This window comes from Musa acuminata, chromosome BXJ2-1 (genome assembly GCF_036884655.1).
Source record: "Musa acuminata AAA Group cultivar baxijiao chromosome BXJ2-1, Cavendish_Baxijiao_AAA, whole genome shotgun sequence".
Lineage (NCBI taxonomy): Eukaryota > Viridiplantae > Streptophyta > Magnoliopsida > Zingiberales > Musaceae > Musa > Musa acuminata.
In genome coordinates this window covers 25,603,770-25,626,693 of record NC_088338.1, presented here as the reverse complement: position 1 = coordinate 25,626,693, position 22,924 = coordinate 25,603,770, and the positions used below count along the sequence as shown (strand labels likewise).

Here is a 22,924-nt window from a genome sequence, read left to right as displayed (position 1 = left end):
TCGCTCCGCGTGCGAAATCCAACCAATCGGGTCTCCTTCTTCCCATCTAGGGAAGTCCACTCTCATGCATGGATAGTTGGGGTTGGTCATAGAGCTTCCCCTCTCTTGGAAGTCATCTCTTCGGGCTTGGTGTGATTGGGCAAAGCTCTCTCCTTGATATGATTTCTTCGGGCTTAGTGGTCGGCCCAATCTGAGTTCGGTAAAGAGCGTCCGAATCTTATCCTCCATTCGCGCCTCCAAGGCTTCGAATTTAGCATTGATTGCCTCCTTAGATGCCATAGTATATGGCCCCAAATCAATGATGTTAAGATCTCTCTTTTGCTGTTGGGTTAAAGGCATGTATAGGTTGAGAGAAGTGATGGTCGAAAGTGTTGGTGGATTGGTGGATGTAGGCTACGGTTTAGGCTTGTTTTGTGGCTGTTTTGGGTGCAGTTTGAGGGTGTGGTTTGGTAGAGTTTTAGGGCTCTGAATGAAAGTTTTGGATCTATGGTAGATGGTAGCAAAGGTTTGACAGAAATCCGTGGAAGTTGCAGCAAGTATGTGCTGTCTTGTAAGAGTAGAATTGTCGTCGAAGAAACAACGGTTTCTCGACGTAATTTCCACCAAAAACTTAAGAGAATTGAGGAGGGAATTGATAGAAAAATCACAGTTTATATGACAGCAAGGATATCTAATTTAATCAAGAAAATTTCGGCAGTATAACAGCAAAGAAATTGGTGCAAGTTGCAATTGCAGAATTATCGTCGAAAAATTTCAGCGGGTTACGATGAAAATTTGCAGCAACATAAAATCGTTTTTAGAGATGAATTTCTTAGTAGATAAATCTTAGATGGAAGCCAAAATGATATATGAAGTCTATAAGAAATTTCATTCAAAAAAGATTGCAAATAGATGGGTTAAGGCAACGATATGCAGTTGAAATTTTCTGCAGCATAGATTTTCAAGTGTAGCAGAATGGACATAAAAGATCAGTAGTTTATATTGAGAATTTTTCGATGAAACTAAAGGGAAATCTACTGTTAGGAAGTGTCAAAGATGTCATAAAAATTTCGTAGAAATTTGGATAGAAAAAGCACAGTAGCAAGATCAAACAGATGGTGCTATGCGGCTTGAATTCTGCAATTCAAGTGCAGCAGATTGGACATAAAAGATCAGTAGTTTATATTGAGAATTTTTTGATGAAACCAAAGGGAAATCCACTGTTAAGAAGTGTCAAAGATGTCATAAAAATTTCGTAGAAATTTGGATAGAAAAAGCACAGTAGCAAGATCAAACAGATGGTGCTATGCGGCTGGAATTCTGCAATATATCTTTCGTCGTAAAGATGAAAACTTTGTGACGAAAAGTTTATGCAGCAATATAGGAACGATTTTTTTTTTTTTGGATTTTCGAATAAGGATAACTAAATTGCAGCAGCAGTAAGGTAGGAAACCAGAACCTGTTGCAATTCACGGGGAGATCAAAGGATGATCCGTGGTGGTGGAGATGATGGCGGAATTCGGTGACGATCTTTTAAGCAATTGTGGGAATTGCTTTGGATGGTTATGGAGGGTTGATGGATGGCTGTGAAAGGGCAGCGAGACGCCAAGAATGCTGCTCTGATACCAGGTGGTAGAACCCTTGCAGATTCTAAACTTGGGGTTGATCTCTTTAGGGGATCGGCCTCCTTGGAACTCTATAGGGGTTCCTCCCTCCAAGTTGCTGCTCAAAGGCTGCAGAAAAGATTCATCTATTGCTTGAGAAAAGAGGAGGAATACATGGCTATTTATAGGGCTTCTAAACCCTAACTCCTAATAGGACTCCTACTTAAGACTCTTACTTCTAACCAACTCCTAATAGGACTCCTGCTCAAGACTCCTATTCCCTTACAACTCCTAATTCTTCTCTAAGAAAAAACCTCCTACATGAATGTCCCTCTCAATTAGAGTCCTAACAGAATGTCCCTCTCAATTAGGACTCTCCTAGCTAGAGTCCTAACAGAATGTCCCTCTCAATTAGGACTCTCCTAGCTAAAGTCCTAACAGTTTTACATGAATGTCCCTCTCAATTAGGACTCTCCTAGATAGAGTCATAATATTTTTACATGAATATCCCTCTCAATTAGGACTCTCCAAGCTAGAGTCCTAACAGTTTCGTATCCGGGGATGCAAAAAGGAGTGCAACACGAGGACTTCCCAGGGGGTCACCCATCGTAGTACTACTCTGGCCCAAGCACGCTTAACTTCGGAGTTTTGATGGGATCCGGTGATTTAGTGCTAGCATTATCGCACCCGTTTCGCGTGCTTCGTCCCTCGCCTATGTGCACGTCGCAGTCGGCGTATCAACGTCCGGAGCCTCTTGCCCGTCACGAAACCGTCGGCGCTTTCTCGAACGTTCACGAAATCCCTATTGCAAGCTCTCTCCGAGCCCTAGCCCGACGACTGCGTACCGGTCACGGCAAGCGCGTGCCGAAACCATCGGCACTTTATAGAACGATCTCGGAATCGCTATTGCGACCCCAGTCCGGAAAGCTCTCTCCGAGCCCCTCGATACTGACTGCGTAGCGGTCACAGCAAATTTCCAGCCCTAAAACAATCGTCTCGGAGCTCTACAGGAGATGTTTCGAATCCCGGGATGCAAAAAGGAGTGCAACACGAGGACTTCCTAGGGGGTCACCCATCCTAGTACTACTCTGGCCCAAGCAAGCTTAACTTCGGAGTTTTGATGGGATCCGGTGATTTAGTGCTGGCATTATCGCACCCGTTTCGCGTGCTTCGTCCCTCGCCTATGTGCACGTCGCGGTCGGCCTATCAACGTCCGGAGCCTCTTGACCGTCACGAAACCGTCGGCGCTTTCTCGAACGTTCACGAAATCCCTATTGCAAGCTCTCGCCGAGCCCTAGCCCGACGACTGCGTATCGGTCACGGCAAGCGAGTGCCGAAACCATCGGCACTTTCTAGAACGATCTCGGAATCGCTATTGCGACCCCAATCCGTAAAGCTCTCTCCGAGCCCCTCGATACTGACTGCGTAGCGGTCACGGCAATTTTCGAGCCCCAAAACAATCATCTCAGAGCTCTACGGGAGATGTTTCGTATCCGGGGATGCAAAAAGGAGTGCAACACGAGGACTTCCCAGGGGGTCACCCATCGTAGTACTACTCTGGCCCAAGCACGCTTAACTTCGGAGTTTTGATGGGATCCGGTGATTTAGTGCTGGCATTATCGCACCCGTTTCGCGTGCTTCGTCCCTCGCCTATGTGCACGTCGCGGTCGGCGTATCAACGTCCGGAGCCTCTTGCCCGTCACGAAACCGTCGTCGCTTTCTCGAACGTTCACGAAATCCCTATTGCAAGCTCTCTCCGAGCCCTAGCCCGACGACTGCGTATCGGTCACGGCAAGCGCGTGCCGAAACCATCGGCACTTTCTAGAACGATCTCGGAATCGCTATTGCGACCCCAATCCGGAAAGCTCTCTCCGAGCCCCTCGATACTGACAGCGTAGCGGTCACAGCATATTTCCAGCCCCAAAACAATCGTCTCGGAGCTCTACGAGAGATGTTTCGAATCCCGGGATGCAAAAAGGAGTGCAACACGAGGACTTCCTAGGGGGTCACCCATCCTAGTACTACTCTGGCCCAAGCAAGCTTAACTTCGGAGTTTTGATGGGATCCGGTGATTTAGTGCTGGCATTATCGCACCCGTTTCGCGTGCTTCGTCCCTCGCCTATGTGTACGTCGCGGTCGGCGTATCAACGTCCGGAGCCTCTTGCCCGTCACGAAACCGTCGGCGCTTTCTCAAACGTTCACGAAATCCCTATTGCAAGCTCTCTCCGAGCCCTAGCCCGACGACTGCGTATCGGTCACGGCAAGCGAGTGCCGAAACCATCGGCACTTTCTAGAACGATCTCGGAATCGCTATTGCGACCCCAATCCGTAAAGCTCTCTCCGAGCCCCTCGATACTGACAGCGTAGCGGTCACGGCAATTTTCGAGCCCCAAAACAATCATCTCAGAGCTCTATGGGAGATGTTTCGTATCCGGGGATGCAAAAAGGAGTGCAACACGAGGACTTCCCAGGGGGTCACCCATCGTAGTACTACTCTGGCCCAAGCATGCTTAACTTCGGAGTTTTGATGGGATCCGGTGATTTAGTGCTGGCATTATCGCACCCGTTTCGCGTGCTTTGTCCCTCGCCTATGTGCACGTCGCGGTCGGCGTATCAACGTCCGGAGCCTCTTGCCCGTCACGAAACCGTCGTCGCTTTCTCGAACGTTCACGAAATGCCTATTGCAATCTCTCTCCGAGCCCTAGCCCGATGACTGCTTATCGGTCACGGCAAGCGCGTGTCAAAACCATCGGCACTTTAAAGAACGATCTCGGAATCGCTATTGCGACTCCAGTCAGGAAAGCTCTCTCCGAGCCCCTCGATACTGACTGCGTAGCGATCACAGCAAATTTCCAGCCCCAAAACATTCGTCTCGGAGCTCTACGGGAGATGTTTCGTATCCCGGGATTTAAAACGGAGTGCAAACCGAGGACTTCCCAAGGGGTCACCCATCGTAGTACTACTCTGGCCCAAGCACACTTAACTTCGGTGTTTTGATGGAATCCGGTGATTTAGTGCTGGCATTATCGCACCCGTTTCGCGTGCTTCGTCCCTCGCCTATGTGCACGTCGCGGTCGACGTATCAACGTCCGGAGCCTCTTGCCCGTCACGAAACCGTCGGCGCTTTCTCGAACGTTCACGAAATCCCTATTGCAAGCTCTCTCCGAGCCCTAGCCCGACGACTGCGTATCGGTCACGGCAAGCGATTGCCGAAACCATCGGCACTTTCTAGAACGATCTCGGAATCGCTATTGCGACCCCAATCCGTAAAGCTCTCTCCGAGCCCCTCGATACTGACAGCGTAGCGGTCACGGCAATTTTCGAGCCCCAAAACAATCATCTCAGAGCTCTACGGGAGATGTTTCGTATCCGGGGATGCAAAAAGGAGTGCAACACGAGGACTTCCCAGGGGGTCACCCATCGTAGTACTACTCTGGCCCAAGCACGCTTAACTTCGGTGTTTTGATGGGATCCGGTGATTTAGTGCTTGCATTATCGCACCCGTTTCGCGTGCTTCGTCCCTCGCCTATGTGCACGTCGCGGTCGGCGTATCAACGTCCGGAGCCTCTTGCCCGTCACGAAACCGTCGTCGCTTTCTCGAACGTTCACGAAATCCCTATTGCAAGCTCTCTCCGAGCCCTAGCCCGACGACTGCGTATCGGTCACGGCAAGCGCGTGCCGAAACCATCGGCACTTTCTAGAACGATCTCGGAATCGCTATTGCGACCCAAATCCGGAAAGCTCTCTCCGAGCCCCTCGATACTAACTGCGTAGCGGTCACAGCAAAATTCCAGCCCCAACACAATCGTCTCGGAGCTCTACGGGAGATGTTTCTAATCCCGGGATGCAAAAAGGAGTGCAACACGAGGACTTCCCACGGGGTCACCCATCCTAGTACTACTCTGGCCCAAGCACGCTTAACTTCGGAGTTTTGATGGGATCCGGTGATTTAGTGCTGGCATTATCACACCCGTTTCGCGTGCTTTGTCCCTCGCCTATGTGCACGTCGCGGTCGGCGTATCAACGTCCGGAGCCTCTTGCCCGTCACGAAACCGTTGTCGCTTTCTCGAACGTTCACGAAATGCCTATTGCAAGCTCTCTCCGAGCCCTAGCCCGATGACTGCTTATCGGTCACGGCAAGCGCGTGTCAAAACCATCGGCACTTTAAAGAACGATTTAGGAATCGCTATTGCGACTCCAGTCAGGAAAGCTCTCTCCGAGCCCCTCGATACTGACTGCGTAGCGGTCACAGCAAATTTCCTGCCCCAAAACAATCGTCTCGGAGCTCTACGGGATATGTTTCGAATCCCGGGATGCAAAAAGGAGTGCAACACGAGGACTTCCCAGGGGGTCTACCATCCTAGGACTACTCTGGCCCAAGTAGGCTTAACTTCGGAGTTTTGATGGGATCCGGTGATTTAGTGATGCCATTATCGCACTCGTTTCGCGTGCTTCGTCCCTCGCCTATGTGCACGTCGCGGTCGGCGTATCAACGTCCGGAGCCTCTTGCCCGTCACGAAACTATCGGCGCTTTCTCGAACGTTCACGAAATCCCTATTGCAAGCTCTCTCCGAGCCCTAGCCCGACGACTGCGTATCGGTCTCGGCAAGCGCGTGCCGAAACCATCGGCACTTTATAGAACGATCTCGGAATCGCTATTGCGACCCTAGTCCGGAAAGCTCTCTCCGAGCCCCTCGATACTGACTGCGTAGCGATCACAGCAAATTTCCAGCCCCAAAACAATCGTCTCGGAGCTCTACGGGATATGTTTCGTATCCCGGGATACAAAAAGGAGTGCAACACGAGGACTTCCCAAGGGGTCACCCATCGTAGTACTACTTTGGCCCAAGCACACTTAACTTCGGTATTTTGATGGGATCTGGTGATTTAGTGCTGCCATTATCGCACCCGTTTCGCGTGCTTCGTCCCTCGCCTATGTGCACGTCGCAGTCGGCGTATCAACGTCCGGAGCCTCTTGCCCGTCACGAAGCCGTCGGCGCTTTATCGAACGTTCACGAAATCCCTATTTCAAGCTCTCTCCGAGCCCTAGCCCGACGACTGCGTATCGGTCACGGCAAGCGCGTGCCGAAACCATCGGCACTTTCTAGAACGATCTCGGAATCGCTATTGCGACCCCAATCCGTAAAGCTCTCTCTGAGCCCCTCGATACTCTGACAGCGTAGCGGTCACGGCAATTTTCGAGCCCCAATACAATCATCTCGGAGCTCTACGGGAGATGTTTCGTATCCCGGGATGCAAAAAGGAGTGCAACACGAGGACTTCCTAGGGGGTCACCCATCCTAGTACTACTCTGGCCCAAGTAAGCTTAACTTCGGAGTTTTGATGGGATCCGGTGATTTAGTGCTGGCATTATCGCACCCGTTTCGCGTGCTTCGTCCCTCGCCTATGTGTACGTCGCGGTCGGCGTATCAACGTCCGGAGCCTCTTGCCCGTCACGAAACCGTCGGCGCTTTCTCGAACGTTCACGAAATCCCTATTGCAAGCTCTCTCCGAGCCCTAGCCCGACGACTGCGTATCGGTCACGGCAAGCGAGTGCCGAAACCATCGGCACTTTCTAGAACGATCTCGGAATCGCTATTGCGACCCCGATCCGTAAAGCTCTCTCCGAGCCCCTCGATACTGACAGCGTAGCGGTCACGGCAATTTTCGAGCCCCAAAACAATCATCTCAGAGCTCTATGGGAGATGTTTCATATCCGGGGATGCAAAAAGGAGTGCAACACGAGGACTTCCCAGGGGGTCACCCATCGTAGTACTACTCTGGCCAAAGCACGCTTAACTTCGGAGTTTTGATGGGATCCGGTGATTTAGTGCTGGCATTATCGCACCCGTTTCGCGTGCTTTGTCCCTCGCCTATGTGCACGTCGCGGTCGGCGTATCAACGTCCGGAGCCTCTTGCCCGTCACGAAATCGTCGTCGCTTTCTCGAACGTTCACGAAATGCCTATTGCAAGCTCTCTCCGAGCCCTAGCCCGATGACTGCTTATCGGTCACGGCAAGCGCGTGTCAAAACCATCGGCACTTTAACGAACGATCTCGGAATCGCTAGTGCGACTCCAGTCAGGAAAGCTCTCTCCGAGCCCCTCGATACTGACTGCGTAGCGATCACAGCAAATTTCCAGCCCCAAAACATTCGTCTCGGAGCTCTACGGGAGATGTTTCGTATCCCGGTATTTAAAACGGAGTGCAAACCGAGGACTTCCCAAGGGGTCACCCATCGTAGTACTACTCTGGCCCAAGCACACTTAACTTCGGTGTTTTGATGGAATCCGGTGATTTAGTGCTGGCATTATCGCACCCGTTTCGCGTGCTTCGTCCCTCGCCTATGTGCACGTCGCGGTCGGCGTATCAACGTCCGGAGCCTCTTGCCCGTCACGAAACCGTCGGCGCTTTCTCGAACGTTCACGAAATCCCTATTGCAAGCTCTCTCCGAGCCCTAGCCCGACGACTGCGTATCGGTCACGGCAAGCGAGTGCCGAAACCATCGGCACTTTCTAGAACGATCTCGGAATCGCTATTGCGACCCCAATCCGTAAAGCTCTCTCCGAGCCCCTCGATACTGACAGCGTAGCGGTCACGGCAATTTTCGAGCCCCAAAACAATCATCTCAGAGCTCTACGGGAGATGTTTCGTATCCGGGGATGCAAAAAGGAGTGCAACACGAGGACTTCCCAGGGGGTCACCCATCGTAGTACTACTCTGGCCCAAGCACGCTTAACTTCGGAGTTTTGATGGGATCCGGTGATTTAGTGCTGGCATTATCGCACCCGTTTCGCGTGCTTCGTCCCTCGCCTATGTGCACGTCGCGGTCGGCGTATCAACGTCCGGAGCCTCTTGCCCGTCACGAAACCGTCGTCGCTTTCTCGAACGTTCAAGAAATCCCTATTGCAAGCTCTCTCCGAGCCCTAGCCCGACGACTGCGTATCGGTCACGGCAAGCGCGTGCCGAAACCATCGGCACTTTCTAGAACGATCTCGGAATCGCTATTGCGACCCAAATCCGGAAAGCTCTCTCCGAGCCCCTCGATACTGACTGCGTAGCGGTCACAGCAAATTTCCAGCCCCAACACAATCGTCTCGGAGCTCTACGGGAGATGTTTCTAATCCCGGGATGCAAAAAGGAGTGCAACACGAGGACTTCCCACGGGGTCACCCATCCTAGTACTACTCTGGCCCAAGCACGCTTAACTTCGGAGTTTTGATGGGATCCGGTGATTTAGTGCTGGCATTATCGCACCCGTTTCGCGTGCTTCGTCCCTCACCTATGTGCACGTCGCGGTCGGCGTATCAACGTCCGTAGCCTCTTGCCCGTCACGAAACCGTCGGCGCTTTCTCGAACGTTCACGAAATCCCTATTGCAAGCTCTCTCCGAGCCCTAGCCCGACGACTGCGTATCGGTCACGGCAAGCACGTGCCGAAACCATCGGCACTTTATAGAACGATCTCGGAATTGCTATTGCGACCCCAGTCCGGAAAGCTCTCTCCGAGCCCCTCGATACTGACTGCGTAGCGATCACAGCAAATTTCCAGCCCCAAAACAATCGTCTCGGAGCTCTACGGGAGATGTTTCGTATCCCGGGATGCAAAAAGGAGTGCAACACGAGGACTTCCCAAGGGGTCACCCATCGTAGTACTACTCTGGCCCAAGCACGCTTAACTTCAGAGTTTTGATGGGTTCCGGTGATTTAGTGCTGGCATTATCGCACCCGTTTCGCGTGCTTCGTCCCTCGCCTATGTGCACGTCGCGGTCGGCGTATCAACGTCCGGAGCCTCTTGCCCGTCACGAAACCGTCGGCGCTTTCTCGAACGTTCACGAAATCCCTATTGCAAGCTCTCTCCGAGCCCTAGCCCGACGACTGCGTATCGGTCACGGCAAGCGAGTGCCGAAACCATCGGCACTTTCTAGAACGATCTCGGAATCGCTATTGCGACCCCAATCCGGAAAGCTCTCTCCGAGCCCCTCGATACTGACTGCGTAGCGGGCAAAGCAAATTTCCTGCCCCAAAACAAACGTCTCGGAGCTCTACGGGAGATGTTTCGTATCCCGGGATGCTAAAAGGAGTGCAACACGAGGATTTCCCAAGGGGTCACCCATCGTAGTAATACTCTGGCCCAAGCAAGCTTAACTTCGGTGTTTTGATGGGATCCGGTGATTTAGTGCTACCATTATCGCACCTGTTTCGCGAGCTTCGTCCCTCGCCTATGTGCACGTCGCGGTCGGCGCATCAACGTCCGGAGCCTCTTGCCCGTCACGAAACCGTCGGCGCTTTCTCGAACGTTCACGAAATCCCTATTGCAAGCTCTCTCCGAGCCCTAACCCGACGACTGCGTATCGGTCACGGCAAGCGCGTGCCGAAACCATCGGCACTTTCTAGAACGATCTCAGAATCGCTATTGCGACCCCAATCCGTAAAGCTCTCTCCGAGCCCCTCGATACTAACTGCGTTGCGGTCGCAGCAAATTTCCAGCCCCAAAACAATCGTCTCGGAGCTCTACGGGAGATGTTTCGTATCCCGAGATGCAAAAAGGAGTGCAACACGAGGACTTCCCAGGGGGACACCCATCCTAGTACTACTCTGGCCCAAGCACGCTTAACTTCGGTGTTTTGATGGGATCCGGTGATTTAGTGCTGCCATTATCGCACCCGTTTCGCGAGCTTCGTCCCTCGCCTATGTGCACGTCGCGGTCGGCGCATTAACGTCCGGAGCCTCTTGACCGTCACGAAATCGTCGTCGCTTTCTCGAACATTCACGAAATCCCTATTGCAAGCTCTCTCCGAGCCCTAGCCCGACGACTACGTATCGGTCACGGCAAGCACGTGCCGAAACTATCGGCACTTTCTTGAACGATCTAGGAATCGCTATTGCGACCCCAATCCGGAAAGCTCTCTCCGAGCCCCTCGATACTGACTGCGTAGCGGTCACAGCAAATTTCCAGCCCCAAAACAATCGTCTCGGAGCTCTACGGGAGATGTTTCGTATCCCGGGATGCAAAAAGGAGTGCAACATGAGGACTTCCCAGGGGGTCAACCATCGTAGTACTACTCTGGCCCAAGCACGCTTAACTTCGGAGTTTTGATGGGATCCGGTGATTTAGTGCTGGCATTATCGCACCTGTTTCGCGTGCTTCGTCCCTCGCCTATGTGCACGTCGCGGTCCGCGTATCAACGTCCGGAGCCTCTTGCCCGTCATGAAACCGTCGGCGCTTTCTCGAACGTTCACGAAATCCCTATTGCAAGCTCTCTCCGAGCCCTAGCCCGACGACTGCGTATCGGTCACGGCAAGCGCGTGCCGAAACCATTGGCACTTTATAGAACGATCTCGGAATCGCTGTTGCGACCCCAATCCGGAAAGCTCTCTCCGAGCCCCTCGATACTGATTGCGTAGCGGTCACAGCAAATTTCCAGCCCCAAAACAATTGTCTCGGAGCTCTACGGGAGATGTTTCGAATCCCGGGATGCAAAAAGGAGTGCAACACGAGGACTTCCCAGGGGGTCACCCATCCTAGGACTACTTTGGCCCAAGCACACTAAACTTCGGTATTTTGATGGGATCCGGTGATTTAGTGCTGCCATTATCGCACCCGTTTCGCGTGCTTCGTCCCTCGCCTATGTGCACGTCGCGGTCGGCGTATCAACGTCCGGAGCCTCTTGCCCGTCACGAAGCCGTCGGCGCTTTATCGAACGTTCACGAAATCCCTATTGCAAGCTCTCTCCGAGCCCTAGCCCGACGACTGCGTATCGGTCACGGCAAGCGCGTGCCGAAACCATCGGCACTTTCTAGAACGATCTCGGAATCGCTATTGCGACCCCAATCCGTAAAGCTCTCTCCGAGCCCCTCGATACTGACAGCGTAGCGGTCACGGCAATTTTCGAGCCCCAATACAATCATCTCGGAGCTCTACGGGAGATGTTTCGTATCCCGGGATGCAAAAAGGAGTGCAACACGAGGAATTCCCAGGGGGTCACCCATCGTAGTACTACTCTGGCCCAAGCACGCTTAACTTCGGTGTGTTGATGGGATCCGGTGATTTAGTGCTGGCTTTATCGCACCCGTTTCGCGAGCTTCGTCCCTCGCCTATGTGCACGTCGCGGTCGGCGCATCAACGTCCGGAGCCTCTTGCCCGTCACGAAACCGTCGTCGCTTTCTCGAACGTTCATGAAATCCCTATTGCAAGCTCTCTCCGAGCCATAGCCCGACGACTGCGTATCGATCACGGCAAGCACGTACCGAATCCATCGGCACTTTCTAGAATGATCTCGGAATCGCTATTGCGACCCCAATCCGGAAAGCTCTCTCCGAGCCCCTCGATACTGACTACGTAGCGGACACAGCAAATTTCCAGCCCCAAAACAATCATCTCGGAGCTCTACGGGAGATGTTTCGTATCTCGGGATGCAAAAAGGAGTGCAACACGAGGACTTCCCAGGGGGTCACCCATCGTAGTACTACTCTGGCCCAAGCACGGTTAACTTCGGTGTTTTGATGGGATCCAGTGATTTAGTGCTACCATTATCGCACCCGTTTCGCGAGCTTCGTCCCTCGCCTATGTGCACGTCACGGTCGGCGCATCAGCGTCCGGAGCCTCTTGCCCGTCACGAAACCGTCGTCGCTTTCTCGAACGTTCACGAAATCCCTATTGCAAGCTCTCTCCGAGCCCTAGCCCGACGACTACGTATCGGTCACGGCAAGCGCGTGCCGAAACTATCGGCACTTTCTAGAACGATCTAGGAATCGCTATTGCGACCCCAATCCGGAAAGCTCTCTCCGAGCCCCTCGATACTGACTGCGTAGCGCTCACAGCAAATTTCCAGCCCCAAAACAATCGTCTCGGAGATCTACGGGAGATGTTTCGTATCCCGGGATGCAAAAAGGAGTGCAACACGAGGACTTCCCAGGGGGTCAACCATCGTAGTACTACACTGGCCCAAGCACGCTTAACTTCGGAGTTTTGATGGGATCCGGTGATTTAGTGCTGGCATTATCGCACCCGTTTCGCGTGCTTCGTCCCTCGCCTATGTGCACGTCGCGGTCGGCGTATCAACGTCCGGAGCCTTTTGCCCGTCATGAAACCGTCGGCGCTTTCTCGAACGTTCACGAAATCCCTATTGCAAGCTCTCTCCGAGCCCTAGCCCGACGACTGCGTATCGGTCACGGCAAGCGCGTGCCGAAACCATCGGCACTTTATAGAACGATCTCGGAATCGCTATTGCGACCCCAATCCGGAAAGCTCTCTCCGAGCCCCTCGATACTGATTGCGTAGCGGTCACAGCAAATTTCCAGCCCCAAAACAATCGTCTCGGAGCTCTACGGGAGATGTTTCGAATCCCGGGATGCAAAAAGGAGTGCAACATGAGGACTTCCCAGGGGGTCACCCATCCTAGGACTACTCTGGCCCAAGCAGGCTTAACTTCGGAGTTTTGATGGGATCCGGTGATTTAGTGCTGCCATTATCGCACTCATTTCGCGTGCTTCGTCCCTCGCCTATGTGCACGTCGCGGTCGGCGTATCAACGTCCGGAGCCTCTTGCCCGTCACGAAACTGTCGGCGCTTTCTCGAACGTTCACGAAATCCCTATTGCAAGCTCTCTCCGAGCCCTAGCCCGACGACTGCGTATCGGTCACGGCAAGCGCGTGCCGAAACCATCGGCACTTTATAGAACGATCTCGGAATCGCTATTGCGACCGTAGTCCGGAAAGCTCTCTCCGAGCCCCTCGATACTGACTGCGTAGCGATCACAGCAAATTTCCAGCCCCAAAACAATCGTCTCGGAGCTCTACGGGATATGTTTCGTATCCCGGGATACAAAAAGGAGTGCAACACAAGGACTTCCCAAGGGGTCACCCATCGTAGTACTACTTTGGCCCAAGCACACTTAACTTCGGTATTTTGATGGGATCCGGTGATTTAGTGCTGCCATTATCGCACCCGTTTCGCGTGCTTCGTCCCTCGCCTATTTGCACGTCGCAGTCGGCGTATCAACGTCCGGAGCCTCTTGCCCGTCACGAAGCCGTCGGCGCTTTATCGAACGTTCACGAAATCCCTATTGCAAGCTCTCTCCGAGCCCTAGCCCGACGACTGCGTATCGGTCACGGCAAGCGCGTGCCGAAACCATCGGCACTTTCTAGAACGATCTCGGAATCGTTATTGCGACCCCAATCCGTAAAGCTCTCTCCGAGCCCCTCGATACTGACAGCGTAGCGGTCACAGCAATTTTCGAGCCCCAAAACAATCATCTCGGAGCTCTACGGGAGATGTTTCGTATCCCGGGATGTAAAAAGGAGTGCAACACGAGGACTTCCCAGGGGGTCACCCATCGAAGTACTACTCTGGCCCAAGCACGCTTAACTTCGGTGTGTTGATGGGATCCGGTGATTTAGTGCTGGCTTTATCGCACCCGTTTCGCGAGCTTCGTCCCTCGCCTATGTGCACGTCGCGGTCGGCGCATCAACGTCCGGAGCCTCTTGCCCGTCACAAAACCGTCGTCGCTTTCTCGAATGTTTACGAAATCCCTATTGCAAGCTCTCTCCGAGCCCTAGCCCGACGACTGCGTATTGGTCACGGCAAGCGCGTGCCGAAACCATCGGCACTTTCTAGAACGATCTCGGAATCGCTATTGCGACCCAATCCGGAAAGCTCCCTTTGAGCCCCTCGATACTGACTGCGTAGCGCTCACAGCAAATTTCCAGCCCCAAAACAATCATCTCGGAGATCTACTGGAGATGTTTCGTATCCCGGGATGCAAAAAGGAGTGCAACACGAGGACTTCCCAGGGGGTCACCCATCGTAGTACTACTCTGGCCCAAGCACGCTAAACTTCGGTGTTTTGATGAGATCCGGTGATTTAGTGCTGCCATTATCGCACCCGTTTCGTGAGCTTCGTCCCTCGCCAATGTGCACGTCGCGGTCGGCGCATCAACGTCCGGAGCCTCTTGCCCGTCACGAAACCGTCGGCGCTTTCTCGAACGTTCACGAAATCCCTATTGCAAGCTCTCTCCGAGCCCTAGCCTGACGACTGCGTATCGATCACGGCAAGCGCGTGCCGAAACCATCGGCACTTTCTAGAACGATCTCGGAATCGCTATTGCGACACCAATCCAGAAAGCTCTCTTTGAGCCCCTCGATACTGACTGCGTAGCGGTCAAAGCAAATTTCCAGCCCCAAAACAAACGTCTCAGAGCTTTACGGGAGATGTTTCGTATCCCGGGATGCAAAAAGGAGTACAACACGAGGACTTCCCAAGGGGTCACCCATCGTAGTACTACTCTGGCCCAAGCACGCTTAACTTCCGTGTTTTGATGGGATCCGGTGATTTAGTGCTGCCATTATTGTTGAATCTCGTATTTTGATGATGAAACTACTTAATATATGTTTATGATTTAATATGCGTTTTGAGTGACGCAGGTTGCTTCGATCAGGATGAGACAATTAAAGCAGGAACATCATGTTGTGCCGGAAGAACATGTCAGAAGATTGGACGTCGGGCCGGTGGATCGGTCGACGTATCGACAGAAGGCTTCGGGCTGTGGACTCGGGCATCGGGCCAAGAAGAGTGGGTATTGTGCCAAGGATATCGGAGTTGCGGAGTCAACTGGCCGATTGGGCAATAGGCTGCTGGAAAGGACGATGCGCCGAAGAATCGGACGAAGCGTCGAGGGACCAATGACATGCCGGACAACTTGATTAATTGCTTAGGATTAATTGTCTCGATCGAAGTTTTTGTTTTTGTGTGTGCAAGATTAACTACGATGAAAGAAAGACAAGCAGCAGGAGTTGCGCTGGAGTCAAGTTCATGATCACATTGGGAGTTCGAGAGTTCGACGGAAGTTCGGACGGTCGTCGGAGGTTCTGCGAGAACAGATCCGAGAAGTCCAGAAGCTTGCCAAGCGAAGCTCGTCGGAACTTGCCAAATGGATCGTCGCAAAGTCCAGGAGTTTGCCGGATGTCCGCAGGAGCATCACCGAGGGTTCATCGGATGATCGACGGAAGTTCGCCGGAAACTCACCGGAAGGAGCGATTGACGCACCGAAGCAAAGCTGCATAAGTTGTCTTAGATTTAATCGTAGTTAGCACATTGATTAAGTTGGAAAATGGGAGGTGATCCCATTGGCTTAATCTTGGGGCAATTGGGCCCCTGAAAGATTGAAATTGGGCCGAATGGAATGAACCATTCGGACCCTGATTGCACCAGGAGGTGCAACCGCCCAGGCCAGGAGGTGGCACCGCCTGGGCTAGGCTTCCAAGTGAGACTGGGTGGTGCAACCTCTCCAGCCGGGAGGTGGTACCGCCTGAGCTCAGTCTTCGAGCAAGACTGGGCGGTGCAACCTCCCTGGCAGAGAGGTGGCACCGCCTGAGCTCAGTCTTCGAGCAAGACTGGGCGGTGCAACCTCCCTGGCAGAGAGGTGGCACCGCCTGAGCTCAGTCTTCGAGCAAGACTGGGCGGTGCAACCTCCCTGGCAGAGAGGTGGCACCGCCTGAGCTCGGTCTTCGAGCTCTGCCAGGCGGTGCAACCTCTCCAGTCAAGAGGTGCAACCGCCTGATCCCAGAATTCCGGGATTTGATTGTTTTGAGCTCCAAATTTGAATTGGGTTGGGGCCTATAAATTCCCAACCCATTCAGCACTGAAAATATATAGACCTAAGCCGAAATCTTGATCTTTTCAGTGATTCTTAGAGCTCAAAACTGCTAGTTTTCCTCCTCCTTCTGTTCTTCAAGTTTGTGTTGTAAAGTGAGGAGAGAAAACATCTGTAAGGGTTGTCTCCTGAGCCCGTCAAAAGGAGTGAATCTGTAAGAGGGTAGTTGGCCTTCGCCTATTGAAGGAAGGCTCCTAGTTGACGTCGGCGACCTCGTCGGTGGAGGAAGCCAAAAGTGGAGTAGGTCAAGGCTGACCGAACCACTCTAAATCTCTGGTTTGCGTTTATTTTTGAGCACTTTATCATTACTGCAAACCTCCTTCATTACTACTGCTCTCTGCGCTTTCACGAACAAGTTCTAAGTGCTGTTCTTCCGAATCTGCATTCAGACGTAAATTCGTATTTTCGTACATTATAGTTTACGTTTACGTTTGATTCTGCAGAACTGTCTTCCGTGCTTTTACGAACGAGTTTCTTTGCAGTTTACACTTACATTTTGATCCTAGTGATAACTGCAAACTGTCCTCTGTAATTTTACGAACGAGTTTCAACATTTAGACGTAAAACTGCATTTAGACGTAAATCGGCTTTCCTCGCACAATCATCAGATCTCAGTTCACGTTTATGTCTTGATTTCAATAGCATACTGCCTTCTGCGAGTATACAAACGAGTTTCAAAGTTCAGACGCAAATCTGCGTTTAAGACGTAAATCTGCGTTTAGACGTAAATCTGCGTATAGACGTAAATCTGCGTTTAGACGTAAATCTATTTTTTGCAGATTACTTTTTGAGCTGTACAACAGCAGCACATTGTCTTTATACTTCTGCTTAAACTGCTCCTAGACGCAAACTGTGTTTAGACGCAATCTGCGGTTTGACGCAATCTGCGCTTAGACGCAATCTGCGCTAAGACGCAAACTGCGCTAAGACGCAAACTGTGCTTAGACGCAATCTGAGTTTAGACGCAATCTGCATTTAGACGCAAACTGTGTTTAGACGCTAACTGTGTTTAAACGTAAACTGCACTTAATCATAAGTAATCTTAGAATCGGCTTTTGCATCAAATAGTCTTTATCGAACGAACGCAGCTTTTGGTTTTAATCGCTGAAAAATATCCGCTGCACTAATTCACCCCCCCCCCTCTTAGTGCTCTCGATCCTAACAATTGGTATCAGAGCGGGGTATTTCTCATTTCGGATTTACACCCGAAAACAATCGTCTCGGAGCTCTACGGGAGATGTTTCGAATCGCGGGATGCAAAAAGGAGTGCAACACGAGGACTTCCCCGGGGGTCACCCATCCTAGTACTACTCTGGCCCAAGCACGCTTAACTTCGTAGTTTTGATGGGATCCAGTGATTTAGTGCTGCCATTATCGCACCCATTTCGCGTGCTTCGTCCCTCGCCTATGTGCACGTCGCGGTCGGCGTATCAGCGTCCAGAGCCTCTTGCCCGTCACGAAACCGTCGTCGCTTTCTCGAACGTTCACGAAATCCCTATTGCAAGCTCTCTCCGAGCCCTAGCCCGGCGACTGCGTATCGGTCACGGCAAGCGCATGCCGAAACCATCGGCACTTTATAGAACGATCTCGGAATCGCTATTGCGACCCCAGTCCGGAAAGCTCTCTCCGAGCCCCTCGATACTGACTGCGTAGCGATCACAGCAAATTTCCAGCCCCAAAACAATCGTGTCGGAGCTCTAGGGGAGATGTTTCGAATCCCGGGATGTAAAAAGGAGTGCAAAAAGAGGACGTCCTAGGGGGTCACCCATCCTAGTACTACTCTGGCCCAAGCACGCTTAACTTCGGAGTTTTGATGGGTTCCGGTGATTTAGTGCTGGCATTATCGCACCCGTTTCGCGTGCTTCGTCCCTCGCCTATGTGCACGTCGCGGTCGGCGTATCAATGTCCGGGGCCTCTTGCCCGTCACGAAACCGTCGGCGCTTTCTCGAACGTTCACGAAATCCCTATTGCAAGCTCTCTCCGAGCCCTAGCCCGACGACTGCGTATCGGTCACGGCAAGCGCATGCCGAAACCATCGGCACTTTGTCGAACGATCTAGGAATCGCTATTGCGACCCCAATCCGGAAAGCTCTCTACGAGCCCCTCGATACTGACTGCGTAGCGGTCACAGCAAATTTCCAGCCCCAAAACAATCGTCTCGGTGCTCTACGGGAGATGTTTCGTATCCCGGGATGCAAAAAGGAGTGCAACACGAGGACTTCCCAAGGGGTCACCCGTCGTAGTAGTACTCTGGCCCAAGCACGCTTAACTTCGGTGTTTTGATGGGATCCGGTGATTTAGTGCTACCATTATCGCACCCGTTTCGCGAGCTTCGTCCCTCGCCTATGTGCACGTCGCGGTCGGCGCATCAACGTCCGGAGCCTCTTGCCCGTCATGAAACCGTCGGCGCTTTCTTGAACTTTCAAGAAATCCCTATTGCAAGCTCTCTCCGAGCCCTAGCCCGACGACTGCGTATCGGTCACGGCAAGCGCGTGCCGAAACCATCGGCACTTTCTAGAACGAACTCGAAATCGCTATTGCGACCCCAATCCGGAAAGCTCTCTCCGAGCCCCTCGATACTGACTGCGTAGCGGTCACAGCAAATTTCCAGCCCCAAAACAATCGTCTCGGAGCTCTACGGGAGATGTTTCGAATCGCGAGATGCAAAAAGGAGTGCAACACGAGGACTTCCCCGGGGGTCACCCATCCTAGTACTACTCTGGCCCAAGCACGCTTAACTTCGGAGTTTTGATAGGATCCAGTGATTTAGTGTTGCCATTATCGCACCCGTTTCGCGTGCTTCGTCCCTCGCCTATGTGAACGTCGCGGTCGGCGTATCAGCGTCCGGAGCCTCTTGCCCGTCACGAAACCATCGTCGCTTTCTCGAACGTTCACGAAATCCCTATTGCAAGCTCTCTCCGAGCCCTAGCCCGGCGACTGCGTATCGGTCACGGCAAGCGCGTGCCGAAACCATCGGCACTTTATAGAACGATCTCGGAATCGCTATTGCGACCCCAGTCCGGAAAGCTCTCTCCGAGCCCCTCGATACTGACTGCGTAGCGATCACAGCAAATTTCCAGCCCCAAAACAATAGTCTCGGAGCTCTCGGGGAGATGTTTCGAATCCCGGGATGCAAAAAGGAGTGCAACACGAGGACTTCCCAGGGGGTCACCCATCCTAGTACTACTCTGGCCCAAGCACGCTTAACTTCGGAGTTTTGATGGGTTCCGGTGATTTAGTGCTGGTATTATCGCACCCGTTTCGCGTGCTTCGTCCCTCGCCTATGTGCACGTCGCGGTCGACGTATCAACGTCCGGGGCCTCTTGCCCGTCACGAAACCGTCGGCGCTTTCTCGAACGTTCACGAAATCCCTATTGCAAGCTCTCTCCGAGCCCTAGCCCGACGACTGCGTATCGGTCACAGCAAGCGCGTGCCGAAACCATCGGCACTTTCTAGAACGATCTAGGAATCGCTATTGAGACCCCAATCCGGAAAGCTCTCTACGAGCCCCTCGATACTGACTGCGTAGCGGTCACAGCAAATTTCCAGCCCCAAAACAATCGTCTCGGTGCTCTACGGGAGATGTTTCGTATCCCGGGAAGCAAAAAGGAGTGCAACACGAGGACTTCCCAAGGGGTCACCCATCGTAGTAGTACTCTGGCCCAAGCACGCTTAACTTCGGTGTTTTGATGGGATCCGGTGATTTAGTGCTGGCATTATCGCACTCGTTTCGCATGCTTCGTCCCTCACCTATGTGCACGTCGCGGTCGGCGTATCAACGTCCGGAGCCTCTTGCCCATCACGAAACCGTCGGCGCTTTCTCGAACGTTCACGAAATCCCTATTGCAAGCTCTCTCCGAGCCCTAGCCCGACGACTGCGTATCGGTCACGGCAAGCTCGTGCCGAAACCATCGGCACTTTCTCGAACGATCTAGGAATCGCTATTGCGACCCCAATCCGGAAAGCTCTCTCCGAGCCCCTCGATACTGACTGCGTAGCGGTCACATCAAATTTCCAGCCCCAAAACAATCGTCTCGGAGCTCTACGGGAGATGTTTCGTATCCCGGGATGCAAAAAGGAGTGCAACACGAGGACTTCCCAAGGGGTCACCCATCGTAGTACTACTCTGGCCCAAGCACGCTTAACTTCGGTGTTTTGATGGGATCCGGTGATTTAGTGCAGCCATTATCGCACCCGTTTCACGAGCTTCGTCCCTCGCCTATGTGCACGTCGCGGTCGGCGCATCAACGTCCGGAGCCTCTTGCCCGTCACGAAACCGTCGCCGCTTTCTCGAACGTTCACGAAATCCCTATAGCAAGCTCTCTCCGAGCCCTAGCCCGACGACTGCGTATCGGTCACGGCAAGCGCGTGCCGAAACCATCGGCACTTTCTAGAACGATCTCGGAATCGCTATTGCGACCCTAATCCGGAAAGCTCTCTCCGAGCCCCTCGATACTGACTGCGTAGCGGTCACAGCAAATTTCCAGTCCTAAAACAATCGTCTCGGAGCTCTACGGGAGATGTTTCGTAACCCGGGATGAAAAAGTAGTGCAACACGAGGACTTCCCAGGGGGTCACCCATCGTAGTACTACTCTGGCCCAAGCACGCTTAACTTCGGAGTTTTGATGGGATCCGGTGATTTAGTGCTGGCATTATCGCACCCGTTTCGCGTGCTTCGTCCCTCGCCTATGTGCACGTCGCGGTCGGCGTATCAACGCCCGGAGCCTCTTGCCCGTCACGAAACCGTCGGTGCTTTCTCGAACGTTCACGAAATCACTATTGCAAGCTCTCTCCGAGCCCTAGCCCGACGACTGCGTATCGGTCACGGCAAGCGCGTGTCGAAACCATCGGCACTTTCTAGAACGAACTCGGAATCGCTATTGCGACCCCAATCCGGAAAGCTCTCTCCGAGCCCCTCGATACTGAATGCGTAGCGGTCACAGCAAATTTCCAGCCCTAAAACAATCGTCTCGGAGCTCTACGGGAGATGTTTCGTAACCCGGGATGCAAAAAGTAGTGCAACACGAGGACTTCCCAGGGGGTCAACCATCGTAGTACTACTCTGGCCCAAGCACGCTTAACTTCGGAGTTTTGATGGGATCCGGTGATTTAGTGCTGGCATTATCGCACCCGTTTCGCGTGCTTCGTCCCTCGCCTATGTGCACGTCGCAGTCGGCGTATCAACGTCCGGAGCCTCTTGTCCGTCACGAAACCGTCGGCGCTTTCTCGAACGTTCACGAAATCCCTATTGCAAGCTCTCTCCGAGCCCTAGCCCGACGACTGCGTATCGGTCACGGCAAGCTCGTGCCGAAACCATCGGCACTTTCTCGAACGATCTAGGAATCGCTATTGCGACCCCAATCCGGAAAGCTCTCTCCGAGCCCCTCGATACTGACTGCGTAGCGGTCACAGCAAATTTCCAGCCCCAAAACAATCGCCTCGGAGCTCTACGGGAGATGTTTCAAATCGCGGGATGCAAAAAGGAGTGCAACATGAGGACTTCCCCGGGGGTCACCCATCCTAGTACTACTCTGGCCCAAGCACGCTTAACTTCGGAGTTTTGATAGGATCCAGTGATTTAGTGCTGCCATTATCGCACCCGTTTCGTGTGCTTCGTCCCTCGCCTATGTGCACGTCGCGGTCGGCGTATCAGCGTCCGGAGCCTCTTGCCCGTCACGAAACCGTCGTCGCTTTCTCGAACGTTCACGAAATCCCTATTGCAAGCTCTCTCCGAGCCCTAGCCCGGCGACTACGTATCGGTCACGGCAAGCGCGTGCCGAAACCATCGGCACTTTATAGAACGATCTCGGAATCGCTATTGCGACCCCAGTCCGGAAAGCTCTCTCCGAGCCCCTCGATACTGACTGCGTAGCGATCACAGCAAATTTCCAGCCCTAAAACAATCGTCTCGGATCTCTAGGGGAGATGTTTCGAATCCCGGGATGCAAAAAGGAGTGCAACACGAGGACTTCCCAGGGGGTCACCCATCCTAGTACTACTCTGGCCCAAGCACGCTTAACTTCGGAGTTTTGATGGGTTCCGGTGATTTAGTGCTGGCATTATGGTAGAACCCTTGCAGATTCTAAACTTGGGGTTGATCTCTTTAGGGGATCGGCCTCCTTGGAACTCTATAGGGGTTCCTCCCTCCAAGTTACTGCTCAAAGGCTGCAGAAAAGATTCATCTATTGCCTGAGAAAAGAGGAGGAATACATGGCTATTTATAGGGCTTCTAAACCCGAACTCCTAATAGGACTCCTACTTAAGACTCTTACTTCTAACCAACTCCTAATAGGACTCCTACTCAAGACTCCTATTCCCTTACAACTCCTAATTCTTCTCTAAAAAAAAACCTCCTACATGAATGTCCCTCTCAATTAGGACTCTCCTAACTAGAGTCCTAATAGAATGTCCCTCTCAATTAGGACTCTCCTAGCTAGAGTCCTAACAGAATGTCCCTCTCAATTAGGACTCTCCTAGCTAAAGTCCTAACAGTTTTACATGAATGTCCCTCTCAATTAGGACTCTCCTAGCTAGAGTCCTAACATTTTTACATGAATGTCCCTCTCAATTAGGACTCTCCAAGCTAGAGTCCTAACAGACCCGCCCTCTTCAAATCAGCCTTGTCCTCGAGGCTGATGATTCATGAATTCTGGGAATTTGATCTTCAAGTCGTCATAGTTCTCCCAAGTG

At 52.6% G+C, this 22,924-nt stretch overlaps 17 non-coding genes and 22 pseudogenes across 17 annotated transcripts; all 39 read right to left on the bottom strand.

Annotated features, from left to right (window-relative positions):
* Positions 1-2,153: 2,153 nt before the first annotated feature.
* On the bottom strand, positions 2,154-2,272 carry LOC135599503 (5S ribosomal RNA). The gene has a single exon (XR_010481894.1). It is a non-coding gene; the product is annotated as a 5S ribosomal RNA (ribosomal RNA).
* A 350-nt stretch (positions 2,273-2,622) lies between these two features.
* Positions 2,623-2,741, bottom strand: LOC135600245 (5S ribosomal RNA). Its single transcript, XR_010482571.1, has one exon. It is a non-coding gene; the product is annotated as a 5S ribosomal RNA (ribosomal RNA).
* A 350-nt stretch (positions 2,742-3,091) lies between these two features.
* Positions 3,092-3,210, bottom strand: LOC135601394 (5S ribosomal RNA). Its single transcript, XR_010483688.1, has one exon. It is a non-coding gene; the product is annotated as a 5S ribosomal RNA (ribosomal RNA).
* Positions 3,211-3,560: 350 nt separating this feature from the next.
* Positions 3,561-3,679, bottom strand: LOC135600244 (5S ribosomal RNA). The gene has a single exon (XR_010482570.1). It is a non-coding gene; the product is annotated as a 5S ribosomal RNA (ribosomal RNA).
* Positions 3,680-4,029: 350 nt separating this feature from the next.
* Positions 4,030-4,148, bottom strand: LOC135599746 (5S ribosomal RNA). The gene has a single exon (XR_010482089.1). It is a non-coding gene; the product is annotated as a 5S ribosomal RNA (ribosomal RNA).
* A 350-nt stretch (positions 4,149-4,498) lies between these two features.
* Positions 4,499-4,617, bottom strand: LOC135601660 (5S ribosomal RNA; annotated as a pseudogene).
* A 350-nt stretch (positions 4,618-4,967) lies between these two features.
* Positions 4,968-5,086, bottom strand: LOC135601625 (5S ribosomal RNA; annotated as a pseudogene).
* A 350-nt stretch (positions 5,087-5,436) lies between these two features.
* On the bottom strand, positions 5,437-5,555 carry LOC135602497 (5S ribosomal RNA). The gene has a single exon (XR_010483990.1). It is a non-coding gene; the product is annotated as a 5S ribosomal RNA (ribosomal RNA).
* A 350-nt stretch (positions 5,556-5,905) lies between these two features.
* Positions 5,906-6,024, bottom strand: LOC135604557 (5S ribosomal RNA; annotated as a pseudogene).
* A 350-nt stretch (positions 6,025-6,374) lies between these two features.
* Positions 6,375-6,493, bottom strand: LOC135604327 (5S ribosomal RNA; annotated as a pseudogene).
* Positions 6,494-6,845: 352 nt separating this feature from the next.
* LOC135601102 (5S ribosomal RNA) lies at positions 6,846-6,964 on the bottom strand. Its single transcript, XR_010483406.1, has one exon. It is a non-coding gene; the product is annotated as a 5S ribosomal RNA (ribosomal RNA).
* A 350-nt stretch (positions 6,965-7,314) lies between these two features.
* On the bottom strand, positions 7,315-7,433 carry LOC135600074 (5S ribosomal RNA). Its single transcript, XR_010482407.1, has one exon. It is a non-coding gene; the product is annotated as a 5S ribosomal RNA (ribosomal RNA).
* A 350-nt stretch (positions 7,434-7,783) lies between these two features.
* LOC135601659 (5S ribosomal RNA) lies at positions 7,784-7,902 on the bottom strand (annotated as a pseudogene).
* A 350-nt stretch (positions 7,903-8,252) lies between these two features.
* Positions 8,253-8,371, bottom strand: LOC135601382 (5S ribosomal RNA). The gene has a single exon (XR_010483677.1). It is a non-coding gene; the product is annotated as a 5S ribosomal RNA (ribosomal RNA).
* Positions 8,372-8,721: 350 nt separating this feature from the next.
* On the bottom strand, positions 8,722-8,840 carry LOC135600991 (5S ribosomal RNA). Its single transcript, XR_010483298.1, has one exon. It is a non-coding gene; the product is annotated as a 5S ribosomal RNA (ribosomal RNA).
* Positions 8,841-9,190: 350 nt separating this feature from the next.
* Positions 9,191-9,309, bottom strand: LOC135600372 (5S ribosomal RNA). Its single transcript, XR_010482695.1, has one exon. It is a non-coding gene; the product is annotated as a 5S ribosomal RNA (ribosomal RNA).
* A 350-nt stretch (positions 9,310-9,659) lies between these two features.
* Positions 9,660-9,778, bottom strand: LOC135604618 (5S ribosomal RNA; annotated as a pseudogene).
* Positions 9,779-10,128: 350 nt separating this feature from the next.
* Positions 10,129-10,247, bottom strand: LOC135601811 (5S ribosomal RNA; annotated as a pseudogene).
* Positions 10,248-10,597: 350 nt separating this feature from the next.
* LOC135601408 (5S ribosomal RNA) lies at positions 10,598-10,716 on the bottom strand. The gene has a single exon (XR_010483703.1). It is a non-coding gene; the product is annotated as a 5S ribosomal RNA (ribosomal RNA).
* A 350-nt stretch (positions 10,717-11,066) lies between these two features.
* Positions 11,067-11,185, bottom strand: LOC135599252 (5S ribosomal RNA; annotated as a pseudogene).
* A 350-nt stretch (positions 11,186-11,535) lies between these two features.
* LOC135601839 (5S ribosomal RNA) lies at positions 11,536-11,654 on the bottom strand (annotated as a pseudogene).
* A 350-nt stretch (positions 11,655-12,004) lies between these two features.
* LOC135603573 (5S ribosomal RNA) lies at positions 12,005-12,123 on the bottom strand (annotated as a pseudogene).
* A 350-nt stretch (positions 12,124-12,473) lies between these two features.
* Positions 12,474-12,592, bottom strand: LOC135599915 (5S ribosomal RNA). The gene has a single exon (XR_010482254.1). It is a non-coding gene; the product is annotated as a 5S ribosomal RNA (ribosomal RNA).
* A 350-nt stretch (positions 12,593-12,942) lies between these two features.
* Positions 12,943-13,061, bottom strand: LOC135603346 (5S ribosomal RNA; annotated as a pseudogene).
* Positions 13,062-13,411: 350 nt separating this feature from the next.
* LOC135603821 (5S ribosomal RNA) lies at positions 13,412-13,530 on the bottom strand (annotated as a pseudogene).
* Positions 13,531-13,880: 350 nt separating this feature from the next.
* Positions 13,881-13,999, bottom strand: LOC135601993 (5S ribosomal RNA; annotated as a pseudogene).
* A 349-nt stretch (positions 14,000-14,348) lies between these two features.
* LOC135603323 (5S ribosomal RNA) lies at positions 14,349-14,467 on the bottom strand (annotated as a pseudogene).
* A 350-nt stretch (positions 14,468-14,817) lies between these two features.
* Positions 14,818-14,936, bottom strand: LOC135599253 (5S ribosomal RNA; annotated as a pseudogene).
* Positions 14,937-17,496: 2,560 nt separating this feature from the next.
* Positions 17,497-17,615, bottom strand: LOC135602719 (5S ribosomal RNA; annotated as a pseudogene).
* Positions 17,616-17,965: 350 nt separating this feature from the next.
* Positions 17,966-18,084, bottom strand: LOC135603494 (5S ribosomal RNA; annotated as a pseudogene).
* Positions 18,085-18,434: 350 nt separating this feature from the next.
* On the bottom strand, positions 18,435-18,553 carry LOC135604060 (5S ribosomal RNA; annotated as a pseudogene).
* A 350-nt stretch (positions 18,554-18,903) lies between these two features.
* LOC135603392 (5S ribosomal RNA) lies at positions 18,904-19,022 on the bottom strand (annotated as a pseudogene).
* Positions 19,023-19,372: 350 nt separating this feature from the next.
* On the bottom strand, positions 19,373-19,491 carry LOC135600840 (5S ribosomal RNA). The gene has a single exon (XR_010483152.1). It is a non-coding gene; the product is annotated as a 5S ribosomal RNA (ribosomal RNA).
* A 350-nt stretch (positions 19,492-19,841) lies between these two features.
* Positions 19,842-19,960, bottom strand: LOC135601140 (5S ribosomal RNA). The gene has a single exon (XR_010483443.1). It is a non-coding gene; the product is annotated as a 5S ribosomal RNA (ribosomal RNA).
* Positions 19,961-20,310: 350 nt separating this feature from the next.
* On the bottom strand, positions 20,311-20,429 carry LOC135601960 (5S ribosomal RNA; annotated as a pseudogene).
* Positions 20,430-20,778: 349 nt separating this feature from the next.
* LOC135599732 (5S ribosomal RNA) lies at positions 20,779-20,897 on the bottom strand. Its single transcript, XR_010482076.1, has one exon. It is a non-coding gene; the product is annotated as a 5S ribosomal RNA (ribosomal RNA).
* A 350-nt stretch (positions 20,898-21,247) lies between these two features.
* LOC135600366 (5S ribosomal RNA) lies at positions 21,248-21,366 on the bottom strand. Its single transcript, XR_010482689.1, has one exon. It is a non-coding gene; the product is annotated as a 5S ribosomal RNA (ribosomal RNA).
* Positions 21,367-21,716: 350 nt separating this feature from the next.
* Positions 21,717-21,835, bottom strand: LOC135603450 (5S ribosomal RNA; annotated as a pseudogene).
* A 350-nt stretch (positions 21,836-22,185) lies between these two features.
* On the bottom strand, positions 22,186-22,307 carry LOC135603038 (5S ribosomal RNA; annotated as a pseudogene).
* Between the last annotated feature and the right edge of the window lie 617 nt (positions 22,308-22,924).